Source organism: Gopherus flavomarginatus, chromosome 19 (genome assembly GCF_025201925.1).
Source record: "Gopherus flavomarginatus isolate rGopFla2 chromosome 19, rGopFla2.mat.asm, whole genome shotgun sequence".
Lineage (NCBI taxonomy): Eukaryota > Metazoa > Chordata > Testudines > Testudinidae > Gopherus > Gopherus flavomarginatus.
This window is the reverse complement of record NC_066635.1, coordinates 3,111,366-3,124,705: the sequence shown is the minus strand read 5'-3', so window position 1 is coordinate 3,124,705 and position 13,340 is coordinate 3,111,366.

Sequence of the window (13,340 nt, the reverse complement as noted above, 5' to 3'; positions counted from 1 at the left end):
CCGGGTGGGAACCTGCCAGCGTGTGTCCCCCTCCTCAGCAGCCAGCCCTGACTGAGCTGGGCTGACGGCTTATACAAGTACTCCAGCTGAAGCTTGCCCAGCAGGGGCCAGGGGATGTGGCTTCCTTGGCCCACAGTGTGGGGTTAACCCCTCCTTGTCCAGCACGGGACAAGTACATCCTGTCACAGAAACCTGGAAGGTGATGGTGTTTCCTGGTGTGACCTCCTGCACAGCACAGGCCAGAGACCATTACACAATCAGTCCTGTATTGACATCAATAAACTGTGATTGAGCTAGAGCATAACTTTTAGAAAGAGACACCCAAACTTGATTGAAAGCTGGAGTCGTTCATAGACTTTAAGGGCAGGAAGGATCCTTGATCATCTTGTCTGACCCTGTACAACACAGGACACTAAATTACACTCAGTAACCCCTATATTGAGCCTAATCACTTGTGTTAAATTAAACCATTACAGTCCCCAGGAGCTGAGCACTACAGGGACCGGGTAATCTGCTCCAGTACTTGATCACCCTCACTATGAACTGTTAGAGTTTCTTGCTAATTTGAATTTGTCTAGCCTCATCTGCCAGCCACTGGACCTTGTAATGCCTTGTCCTGTAGATTAAAGGGCCCCCTAATATCAGTTTGAAAAGAAGCTGGATGATGCAGTCGTGTATTACAGTGCCAGTGATATACCTTTTATTCCAACAGTAACTAGGCAGGTGTGAAACTACACCTGCTAAAGAGAAATTTCTCTAAATCTGCAGGACCAGAGAATTTGCATCCTAGAGTTCCAAAAGAATTGGCCAAGAAGCATTCTGAGCCATTGATCTAAATTTTTAACAATGTTAGAAAAAATGGGAAAGTCCCAGAGGACTGAGGGAAAAGCTAATATTCTGCTAATACTCAAAAAATGTTCAACACCAAAAACTGCTTCACCAGAGACAGAATACACAATAGTTCAGGGGACATTTCATGTCCAGGACGATCCCAGCCACCCAGGAGCCTTCTCTGCTTTATTAACACCTTGCCCATTTCACCCCACAGAACAAGCATCCAGTGACTCCGTATGATGGAAGCTGAGATTTCCCTGGAGGGCTGGATTGAGGATGCTGCTGGCAAGGATTCTTCACTACTTTCAGCCTAACCCACTAGTCACACTTGCTGGCTGGAATGCACGGCCTAGCTCTGTGGCTGGCTGGAATGCATGGCCCACCTGCTGTCATTTTGCCTGTGTTTGTGTATATTTTCTTCCATTTGCAAAAACTTCCAACACTGATGTAACCCTTCTTCCCCTCTGAGTTGGCAGCAACAAGGGCCGAGTTCAGTATCCAGGGTTTCCGTTTCAACAACGCAATGCAAAACCAGCTCAAGCCCCCATCCAGTAACCTGGGCCAATTACATACCACCCCCCCCCGGGCACCTCTAGGAGGCAATACTTCCCCTCTCGCAAGCATGGAGCCTGAGTGTAGCAAAATCCTTTTAATAAAGGAGGGAAATAATGCGGCATTATGTTGGGGAAACACCGCAAACAGGATTCATAACACAAACCATGAACAAAAGACCCTCCCCCAAGTAAGTTTTGGCAGTGTCCTCTTCCCCTTTGGATCTTAAGTTCAATCACCTCAAAGTCCAACAACCCAAAAGTCTCTGTCCCTGATCAGTGCCGCCCCAGGGTTCAAAAGTTTATCTGCAGAGTTTTACTCCCTCCCCAGCCTTGGTGGAAATGGGGCAGAGGCACACAGAGTGCTAAGGGCCACCTTACGTGGTCCGAGGCTGACTGCCCCGCCTCTCCGTGGAGTTCTGCTGCAGCCTTCACCACAAATGGCTCTGCTCCACCAGCTGCTCCGCTCCTCCAGCCGTTCCGTGAGCCGCTCCAGCCATCCCTGCAAACTGCTCCACTTCACTCCGCTCACTGTTCTGTGGGCTGCTCCAACCATCCCACAAACTGCTCAGCTCCACTCACTGTTCTGTGGGCTGTACCAACTGTCCTGCAAACTGCTCCGCTCTGCCAGCTTCTTAGCAATATATCTTCAGGCTCCCCCACTAGTTAACACAACACTCAGTGATCTCAACACAGTAAGTTTAGCTCTTTTAATGATTTCAGCTCTTAGAAATTTCAGCTTGTAGTAGGAGAGCCCCAGAGCTGGTGCACCATTGGCCCAAAGTGAATTCAGCTCAGCAGCCTCAAGCCAGACTTCTAATGGAATCAAAATTAGCTCTACTATTCAACAGTGGGGAGAAGAGACAGTACAACTAGTGTTCCAGGCCCTTAAAATGGGGGTCCACACCATCAGGTACAAACACCTGTCCCCAACTTCTCTCAAGTCACTGGGTTTTGGAACCCATGTCTAGCGAGTGCTACTTAGTTGATGGTGAGACCCTCTGTCATAAAACAGTTTCATAGTCCCTCATTCATACAATCAGGGTAACAACACTTTATTCCTCCTGCCCCAATAACAGAGAAATTGGGCATCCCACAGCTGTCAAAGTGACCATTTGGGCTGCCGTGGGCTATGCTAGGCGGGGTGGGTGTGCCTATACAAACAAGATCAGCCCCTGAAGTTCTTTCTCACACTCGCCATAATTCACCACCAGATGTCAGGGTAGAGCTCATCCTGACTCTGCTTACATCAGCATTTAGCTTGCAAGTGGCCATTGCTAAAAGAACTAGGATTAGCTAATAACACTCGCTAAAAAAGTCCAGACTGAATTGAAGCCCATGAGTGCAGATTTACAAGTTAGTGATTGGAGGCTGCCTTCTGGCATCTCTTTTTGTGATTCTTCAATTTCTTTATGATACAGATGATTGATTCTCTTTCTGGTTGCTCTGAATGGTGAAAGGGCAAGTTGTATACATTAAAGATATTATCTCAATATTTATGCAAATATGTATTCAGATACCATCACCTCACATTTCTGATTATTGTCAGTATATTGGAACAAATACACCGTTAACCAGATAGCATTACCTAGCAGACTATATATGTCTCTAGCACCCCTCAGGGAAAGGGTGGCCCCTACTCCTGTCTCAGAGACCAGGGCACTGCCCCACAGGTGTTTTGTTCAAGGCATCAGCAGTGAAAGACACAATGAAGATGACTGGATGTGGAAGCTGCGGCATGTTCATGATCCTGGAGGGGTTACCTGAAAAGAGTTTTGTCTGCATGAAGTGCCACCTGATACAGCTGAGGGGCCCTAGGTGGACAAGGCTCTCAAACCTTTTTCCTGGTCTGCAATCCCTGCTTCCAGAGACCAAAGAGGCTCTGTGTTGCGGTCCTGCTCCTTCAGAGTCCCCCCCGATCCTCCCTTTTAGGGACCACCCATCTCCAGGCTTGACATGCCTCACAGGTGCAGCAGGCTGAGGCTGACCGTGCTCAGAGGAATTCTTTAACACTTAACTGACTGGGGTGGGGATCAGCCCCACTGCACTCACACTAAAAACGATGTCAATTATGGATGGGGCAGGATCAGCACCTCTGGATAAGATAGACTGACACTTTCCATTAGAAAGTGTTGTTTTCAGTGGCCAAACAGTAAGGTCTGAAATTTTCCACACTTGCCACAGGCCAATTTTTGGAAAGTTTGAGCAAAATTGTCAGCCATTTTTGAGAGGAAGGTAAGTGAACACCAGGTGGTTGTTTTTGTTTTAAAAAACCACCTTTCCAAACCATTTTGTAAAGGCCACCTGCTCTGTTAGGGGAGTGGAAATGGAAGCCCTTGCCCCTGCCCTGAGGCCCCCCAAACCCAGAGCCCCCTCCTGTACCCCAAACCCCTCATCCCTAGCCCCAACCCAAAGACCACACCCCCAGCCTAGAGCCCTCACCCCTTCTGCAGCCCAACTTGCTGTGCTGAGCCCCCCAAACCCAGAGCCTCTTGCACCCCAGAGCCTGCACCCCCCCAGCCCAGAGCCCTCCACACACCATGAACTCCTCATCCCCAGCCTCATCCCATAGGCTACACCCCCTCCCACACCCCAACCCCTTGCATCAACCCACAGCCCCCTCCTGCACTCCAAATCCTCAGCCCCATCCAGTACAGTGGCGGGGGTGTGGTTTCCTCGGCCCACAATGTAGGGTTAACCCTTCCTCACCCAGTGCGGGGTGAGTATGCCCTGTCACACGTGCCCAGAGTCCTCAACCAATCACCATCCTTAAGCTACTGTTAATTTGAATGAAACAAGTTGATTAGTTGTAATGAGCCAGTGATGTGAAGGAGACAACACAGATGGTGGGTTCCTTGACCCAACCACCATAGTTCTTCAAAGGTTGATTTGCCCCATGTACAACTTAACATGAAGTTGCTAGTGCAATCCGTACAGCAAAACATCTCAGCACAAATCTCAGCACAACACTTCCAGACACAGCCCAACACATCCCCCAGCATAAGCCAGACACAACTTAATGCAAAACCCCCCAGGACAACTCACTGTAAACTGAAGTCACAGCTTGGGGGAGGGGCAGTGCAGGTGCTGGGGAGGGGGCCGCAGCCCAGGGAAGCTCTCTTGGTGCTGGGGAGGAGGGTACAGGTGCTGGGGGGGGGAGTTGCAGCTGGGGGGATGATGCGGGTGCTGGGGGGTGGAGCTTGGGGAGGCTAGGGCAGGCTTCCTACCCAGCACCTGGGAAGTGACTGCCCCAGCTCCCTAGCACTACGTGCTGCCTCCGCTCTGCCCCAAGCCCTGGTTCTGCAGCTCCCATTGGCTGGGAACCGTGGCCAATGGGAGCTGCGGGGTGGTGCATGACTGCCGGCAAAGGCAGAATGGAAAGCTAGGGGAGCTGAGGGTAGAGTGACCAGACATCCCAATTTGATCAGGACTGTCCCAATATTTACTTGTTTGTCCCACGTCTCAGCTGATGTTGGGATTGTCCCAATATTTTGCACTCCAGGGCACAGGAAGAGGGGGCTCATGCCCCCAACTCAGCCCTGGCCCATTTCCAACAGTTGACAAGAAGGTGTGAGTAACTGTAGGGAAAAAATTAGCATGCGGAAATAGTTTTTACTTTGTGTAATGACCCATCCACTCCCAGTCTTTAGTCAAGCCTAATTTAATGGTGTCAAGTTTGCAAATTAATTTCAATTCAGCAGTCTCTTCTTGGAGTCTGTTTTTGAAGGTTTTTTGTTGTAATATTGTGACTTTTAGGTCTGTAATTCAGTGACCAGGATGATTGAAGTGTTCTCTGACTGGTTTTTGAATGTTATAATTCTTGACGTCTGATTTGTGTCCATTTATTCTTTTACATAGAGACTGTCCGGTTTGGCCAATGTACATGGCAGAGGGGCATTGCTGGCACATGATGGCATTTATCACATTGGTAGATGTGCAGGTGAATGGGCCTCTGATAGTGTGGCTGATGTGATTAGATCCTTTGATGGTGTCCCCTGAATAGATATGTAGACAGAGTTGGCAACGGGCTTTGTTGCAAGAATAGGTTCCTGGGTTATTGTTTTTGTTGTGTGGCGCATGGTTGCTGGTGAGTATTCACTTCAAGTTGGGAGGCTGTCTGTAAGCAAGGACTGGCCTGTCTCCCAAGATCTGTGAGAGTGAGGGATCATCCTTCAGGATAGGTTGTAGATCTTTGATGATGCGCTGGAGAGGTTTTAGTTGGGGGCTGCAGGTCACAGCTAGTGGTCTTCTGTTACTTTCTTTGTTGGGCCTGTCCTGGAGTAGGTGACTTCTGGGTACTCTTCTGGCTCTGTCAATCTGTTTCTTCACTTCAGCAGGTGGGTATTGTAGTTTTAAGAAAGCTTGATAGAGATTTTGTAGGTATTTGTCTCTGTCTGAGGGATTGGAGCAAATGCAGTTGTATCTAGAGGATGGCGTGGACTGCACCCTCAGCAAGTTTGCAGATGATACTAAACTGAGAGGAGTGGTAGATTTGCTGGAAGGTAGGGATAGGATACAGAGGGAGCTAGACAAATTAGAGGATTGGGCCAAAAGAAATCACATGAGGTTCAACAAGGACAAGTGCAGAGTCCTGCACTTAGGATGGGAGGATTCCATTCACAGACTAGGGACCAAATGGATAGGCAGCAGTTCTGTAGAAAAGGACCTAGGGGTTACAGTGGATGAGAAGCTGGATATGAGTCGACAGTGTGCCCTTGTTGCCAAGAAGGCGAAAGGCATTTTAGGCTGTATAAGTAAGGGCATTGCCAGCAGATCGAGGGACGTGATCATTCCCCTCTATTTGGCATTGGTGAGGCCTCATCTGGAGTACTGTGTCCAGTTTTGGGCCCCACACTACAAGAAGGATGTGGAAAAATTAGAAAGAGTCCAGCGGACAGCAACAAAAATGATTAGGGGGCTGGAGCACATGACTTATGAGGCGAGGCTGAGGGAACTGGGCTTATTTAATCTGCAGAAGAGAAGAGTAATGGGAGATTTGATAGTAGCCTTCAACTACCTGAAAGGGGGTTCCAAGGAGGATGGAGCTCGGCTGTTCTCAGTGGTGGCAGATGACAGAACAACGAGCAATAGTCTCAAGTTGCAGTAGGGGAGGTCTAGGCTGGATGTTATGAAAAACTATTTCACTAGGAGGGTGGTGAAGCACTGGAATGGGTTACCTAGGGAGGTGGTGGAATCTCCATCCTTAGAGGTTTATAAGGTCAGGCTTGACAAAGCCCTGGCTGGAATAATTTAGTTAGGGATTAGTCCTGCTTTGAGCAGGGAGTTGGATTAGATGATCTCGTAAGGTCCCTTCCAACCCTGATATTCTATGATTCTATTAATATAATTAATGCATAATCTAAAGATCAGGCAACAATAGGCAGTGCAGTTAAGCCGCGAGTCTGTCATACTAAAGACCTGGTTTTGGTTACTGATTCTGTCAAGAGAGATCCTGTGTAATTTCTTTTGAAAAATAGAAGAAGGAATCCACTTGCTACCCTCTTAGAGAAGGGATGTTGAGCTGTACTTAACAGCACATGTTGTGAACACCTAGGAACACAAGTTTCCCTCAGTGGGGAAGAGGCATATATAGAACCTATAATCTCCTGGCTTCCAGCCCACTGGGTCTTCCCTGAAGCCAAAGGGAATGCTGGGGTGGAGTCTCATGTCTTCAGAACATTGACTGATGTTGCAGCTAAAACAGCCAAATGCAGACCATCCCATGCAGTCTGGAAACCTTGAGAAGACTGCTCCCATGAGGCTCTGTGCCGGTGGAGAAGGGTGGCAGGGAGCAGGGTCCTCAGAAGGCAGCTCTGAGTTGCTCCCTCTCTCCTCCGACAAATAGCATTATTATAACAGAGTTGCCATCTCTCCAATATTTTTCCACAGTGGCAGGATTTCAGAGGGGGCTGGAGAGTGCCTGGTGATGCTGAAGCTGGCAGAGTCTCTCCCCTCCACTAGCTGCTTTCATGGTTGGAGGGGACAGCAAAGAGCCCAGAAGCCTGGCATGGCTCTGCTCCCTCCTCCCATTCTGTGAGAAACACAGATAGTATGGTCCTCTGCTCCTCCCCCTCTCCACTGGAGCACCCAGCCTGGGAAGGGGCAGAAGGAAGGTGAAGAGTACCTGGAACCACTCCCACCCATCTTGCAAAGGGGGAGAGGGGAAGCCAATGCAGCCCCCTAGGCCAGGAAGATGGGGGTAAAGAACCCTAGAAGGAGCAGAGGGGAGAGTTGGGAACTGAACGGCTGGGGAAGAGGCTGATGAGTGGACCTACCTGACTAAGTGGGGAAGTGTACTTTCACCCAAATGCGATTGCATCAACCAAACTTGTAATCTCATCAAAGACTAAAATCAGGTTAGTTGGAAAGATCCATTTTTCATAAAACCATACAGGCAGATACTAATTATATCATCCTATTCTTTAACTCTTTAACAATTGATTCCCATATCAGCTTTCCATTATTTTCCCCAGGACTGAGGTCAGACTGATTTATATTTACCCAGGTCATACCGCTTTCACTTTTTGACTATTGACACAACATTAGTACACTTCCAGTCTTTTGGAATTTTGCTGGTATTTAAAAATGTATTACAAATTAACATTAGTGGGCCACTGATCTACTCCAGATAACTCTTTTAGGACTCTTGAGTGCAAGTTATTCAGGCCTGCTGACAGGGCTGAAACATAGTTCATCAACCTCATGTGACACAAATACATCAGTCTGCTTCTTTTCAAATACAGAACATAAATATTTATTGAACATTTTCTGTATCATCATAAATTAAGGGAATCAAAACCAATAGTAAAAGGTTCTACAGCCACATAAATAAGAAGAAAACAAAGAAAGAAGAAGTGGGGCCGCTATACACTGAGGATGGAATGGAGGTTAAGGATAACCTAGGCATGGCCCAACATCTAAACAAGTACTTTGCCTCGGTTTTTAATAAGACTAGTGAGGAACCTTGCGATGATGGAGGGATGATAAACGGGAATGTGGATATGGAAGTGGATATTACTGCAACTGAGGTAGAGGCCGTACTTGAACAGCTTGATGGGTCGAAGTCGGAGGGCCCGGACAATCTCCACCCGAGGATATTAAAGGAACTGGCGCGTGAAATTGCGAGCCCGTTAGCGAGAATTTTTAAGCAATCGATAATCTCGGGTGTTGTGCCGTATGACTGGAGGATTGCTAATGTAGTTCCTATTTTTAAGAAAGGGAAAAAGAGTGATCCGGGTAATTATAGGCCTGTTAGCTTGACGTCTGTAGTATGTAAGGTCTTGGAAAAAATTTTAAGGGAGAAAGTAGTTAAGGACATAGAGGTCAATGGTAATTGGGACGAACTGCAACACGGATTTACTAAAGGTAGATCGTGCCAAACCAATCTGATCTCCTTCTTTGAGAAGGTGACGGATTACTTAGATAAAGGAAATGCGGTAGATATAATTTACCTAGATTTCAGTAAGGCGTTCGACACGGTTCCGCACGGGGAGCTGTTAGTTAAATTGGAAAAGCTGGGAGTGAATATGAAAGTTGTAAGGTGGATAAGGAACTGGTTAAAGGGGAGACTCCAGAGGGTCGTATTGAAAGGTGAACTGTCGGACTGGAAGGAGGTCACCAGTGGAGTCCCTCAAGGATCGGTCTTGGGACCGATCTTATTTAACCTTTTTATTACTGACCTTGGCACAAAGAGCGGGAATGTGCTAATAAAGTTCGCGGATGACACGAAGCTGGGGGGTATTGCTAACACGGAGAAGGACAGGGATGCTATTCAAGAAGATCTGAACCACCTTGTAAACTGGAGTAATAGAAATAGGATGAAATACAATAGTGAAAAGTGCAAGGTCATGCATTTAGGAATTAATAATAAGAATTTTGGATATACGTTGGGGGCGCATCAGTTGGAAGCGACGGAGGAAGAGAAGGACCTTGGGGTACTGGTTGATAGCAGGATGACTATGAGTCGCCAATGTGATACGGCTGTTAAAAAAGCAAATGCGATTTTGGGATGCATCAGGCGGGGTATTTCCTGCAAGGATAAGGAGGTGTTAGTACCGTTGTATACGGCGTTGGTGAGACCCCATCTGGAATACTGTGTGCAGTTCTGGTGTCCCATGTTCAAGAAGGATGAATTCAAACTGGAACAGGTTCAGAGACGGGCTACGAGGATGATCCGAGGAATGGAAAAACTGCCTTATGAAAGGAGACTCAAAGAGCTTGGCTTGTTTAGCCTGGCCAAAAGAAGGCTGAGGGGGGATATGCTCGCCCTATATAAATATATCAAGGGGGTTAACGTTAGGGAGGGAGAGGAATTATTTAAGTTTAGTACTAATGTAGCCACGAGGACGAATGGGTATAAACTGGATATTAGGAAGTTTAGACTTGAAATTAGACGAAGGTTTCTGACCATTAGGGGAGTGAAGTTCTGGAATAGCCTTCCGAGGGAAGTAGTAGGGGCAAAAGACTTTCCTGGCTTTAAGACAAAGCTTGATAAGTATATGGAGGGGATGTTATGATAGGATCGTCAATTTGGGCAATTGATCTTGAATTACCACCAGACAGGTCTGCTCAATGGTCTGCGGGGAGATGTTGCATGCGATGGGTACTGAGTTGCTGCGGAGAACTCCTTCTTGGGTGCTGGCTGGTGACTCTTGCCCACATGCTCAGGGTTTAGCTGATCGCCATATTTGGGGTCGGGAAGGAATTTTCCTCCAGGGCGGATTGGCAGGTGCCCTGGAGGTTTTTCGCCTTCCCCTGCAGCGTGGGGCACGGGTCGCTTGCTGGTGGTGTCTCTGCAGCTTGAGGTCTTCAAACCATTTTTGAGGATTTCAATAACTCGGTCCTGGGATAGGGGTTGTATAAAATTGGATGGGTGGGGTTCTGTGGCCTGCCTTGTGCAGGAGGTCAGACTAGATGATCAGATTGGTCCCTTCTGACCTATGAGTCTATGAGTCTATTATTTTGCCATCTTTATCAAGTAATATACCATTACCATACCATTTTTAGAACTTTTTAGATCCTAATATTCTTTCAAAACTCCTTCTTACACATAGCACTACCAGCCTTAATTTTTTCCCTGATGTCTTTAGCTTCCCTTATCAATATTCTACATTTCATAACTACTAATTTATATTGATTTCTATCTATTTCCTTTTATTTAAATGTCATATATTGGGTTGTTTATTTCTTTATTTTATTTACTGCTGCCTCCACCTCAACACTGAACCATGATGGGCTTTTAATCAAAATTGTCCTCTTTCTTGATTGTGGAAGTATGGCTTTTTGAACATCTAGTGAATTCTTAAAGACACCCCTATTTTTATTCACATTTTTCTTTCTAAATGTTTTTCCCAATCAATTTCACTCATAATTTTCCTCAGCTTTGAGAAATTAGCTCTCTTGAAGCAACAAGTCTATCTAGCTAGCTAGCTAGCTAGCTAGCTATGTTGGGACTGTCTGCTGTTTGTCCATAATGATGTACTCATGTCATGATCACTGGTCCTGAGGAAACTACCAACTTTCAGTCCACTGATACATTCACCTTTAGCTGTTATAATGAGTTCCAAACCAGAGTTATCTCATGTTGGGTGCAATTTGTGTTAGCTTTTGTATTAGACAATTATCATCTATAAGTTTTGGAAACTGGAATTGGAGATCTTTGGCATATGTCTCCTAAATTAAACTGCCCCATAACAACACCATTTCTGTCAACACATAACAGGCAGATACGTTCTATGGTCCAATTTAGTGACCTGTAACAGACGCCGCCACCAGTACTCTGTCCTGGGCTTTGTTAGGTAGCACACTGATCTATCTGCATTCGAGATCCTCTGTGGTTCTGAATTATCAACAATTCTAAAACAGGTAACAGGGTCTTTACTGTAGAGTGCCACCTCCTCTCCACCTCTTTTATCCACTCTAGCCTTCCTAAACGGGTTATAGCCTTGTCCCACAAGCTTTCAATAATGCAAGTATATCCATTTTTTATCCATCAATGAGCATTTCTAGTTCCTCTTACTTGGTACCCAGACTCCTAGTATTACTATATGCGCAACTGGATAATTTCTTCTCTTCATGTTTGTCACGGAGTCCCCGGGCGATGCTCCGGAACTGCTCCCCACCAAGCCAGTCAGGACTTTGGGGAGCCTCCTCTCCCTTGGAGCAGACTTGTTCAGGCCAAGAAGCTCACACGTCTTCACCTCCTGGGTCTCTCCTTGGAGCATTCAGCATCCTCTGCCCCTCCGTGCGCTTCCCACAGAGAGTCCACCCCAGCGGGGTCCTGGGGAAGCCACCGGGTCCTGCACCCCCACTTTGAAGTCAGACATGACTCTCAGCCAGCCAGTAAAACAGAGGTTTATTCAATGACAGGAACAGGGTCTAAAACAGAGCTTGTAGGTACAGAGAACCGGACCCCTCGGCCGGGTCTATTCTGGGGGTCAGTGAGCCAGACCCCCCACGTCTGCCCTCAGCCAGCTCCAGACTAACAACCCCTCCCAGCCCCTCCTCTCTGCTCAGCCCCTTTCCCGGGCCAGGAGGTCACCTGATCCCTTTGTCTCCAACACTTTCAGCTGGCACCTTTGCAGAGGAGGGGCCCAGGCCATCAGTTGCTAGGAGACAGAGGGTCAGGCATTTAGGTGCACTGTCCCTTTGCTCTGCCAGATACTTAAGAACTGCCTAGGGGACACTGAGGCACCAACACAGTATTCAGAGAAACATTAAGAACATTCCTAGTTCGTCACATCGTTAAAGCAGCAAAGAATCCTGTGGCACCTTATAGACTAACAGACGTTTAGGAGCATGAGCTTTCATGGGTGAATAACCACTTCGTCAGATGCATGTAGTGGAGATTTCCAGGGGCAGGTATATATATATGCAGGCAAGCTAGAGATAATGAGGTTAGTTCAATCAGGGAGGATGAGGCCCTGTTCTAGCAGTTGAGGTGTGAAAACTAAGGGAGGATAAACTGGTTTTGTAGGATTCCAGGCTAACACGGCTACCCCTCTGATACTTCTCTTCATGTTATTTGTCACATCCATTCAATTTGTTCATGAGGTTTGAGTTTTGCAGCACATTTGCCTCCTTAGCATTTTCCCATGCGTTGATAGTTAAATGCACTCCTTGCTGTTTCAGCTCGTCTTCAGCCAAGCAGATTAGCCCCTACTTGTGAGATACAGGCTATCCTGTTTGTACAGCCCCTGGCCCGTTGGGATGTGGCCCACTGAGGAGCAGGTTTTTGTATTTTGTGTATTGTATTGTGTAGTTTGTATGTGTGGAGGCTGCTAGGGGCAGTGTGCTGGGAGAGAAGCTGAGCCCTGTTTAGGGGGCGGGGCTTCCCTGCTTAGGGGGTCCTATAAAAGTAGCCAGCCAGTCAGGCAGCGGCATAGACAGCTGCAGTGGCACAGCAGCCAGCAAACAGAGCTGTAAACAGGGGAGTTTCGAAGGGAGTTTACAGGGGAAGGTTGTGGGGGAGACTAAGAGACCTAGGCAGAGGAATTGACAGGCTAGTTAAGGGAGTGGGTGGTGATCTGCCAGTTTTCTGGTGCCTGTTGGCGGTTTGTTTTGTGTTTCTTGGACTACCAGGTTTTAGGTGGGAAGGCTATAACCGATACAGAGGCAGCAGTGAAAGACACAATGAGGATGACTGGATGTGGAAGCTGCGGCATGTACGTGATCCTGGAGGGGGCGCCTGAAAAGAGTTTTGTCTGCATGAAGTGCCGCCTGATAGAGCTGATGGAAGAAAAGATCCGAGGACTGGAGATGCAGGTGGAAACTCTGGTTGAGTTTAGAAGGGGGTTCGAGCAGATGATGGAGCAAAGACATGAGGAGGCTGAAGGGATAAGCTCAGACTTGCAGATGGAAGCAGGATCAAAGGATTCTGAGGAGAGACTGCTGGGTGAGGAAAGTGGATGGTGGAAGCATGTGACTAAGAGAACCAGGCAGAGGAAAAGACAGGCC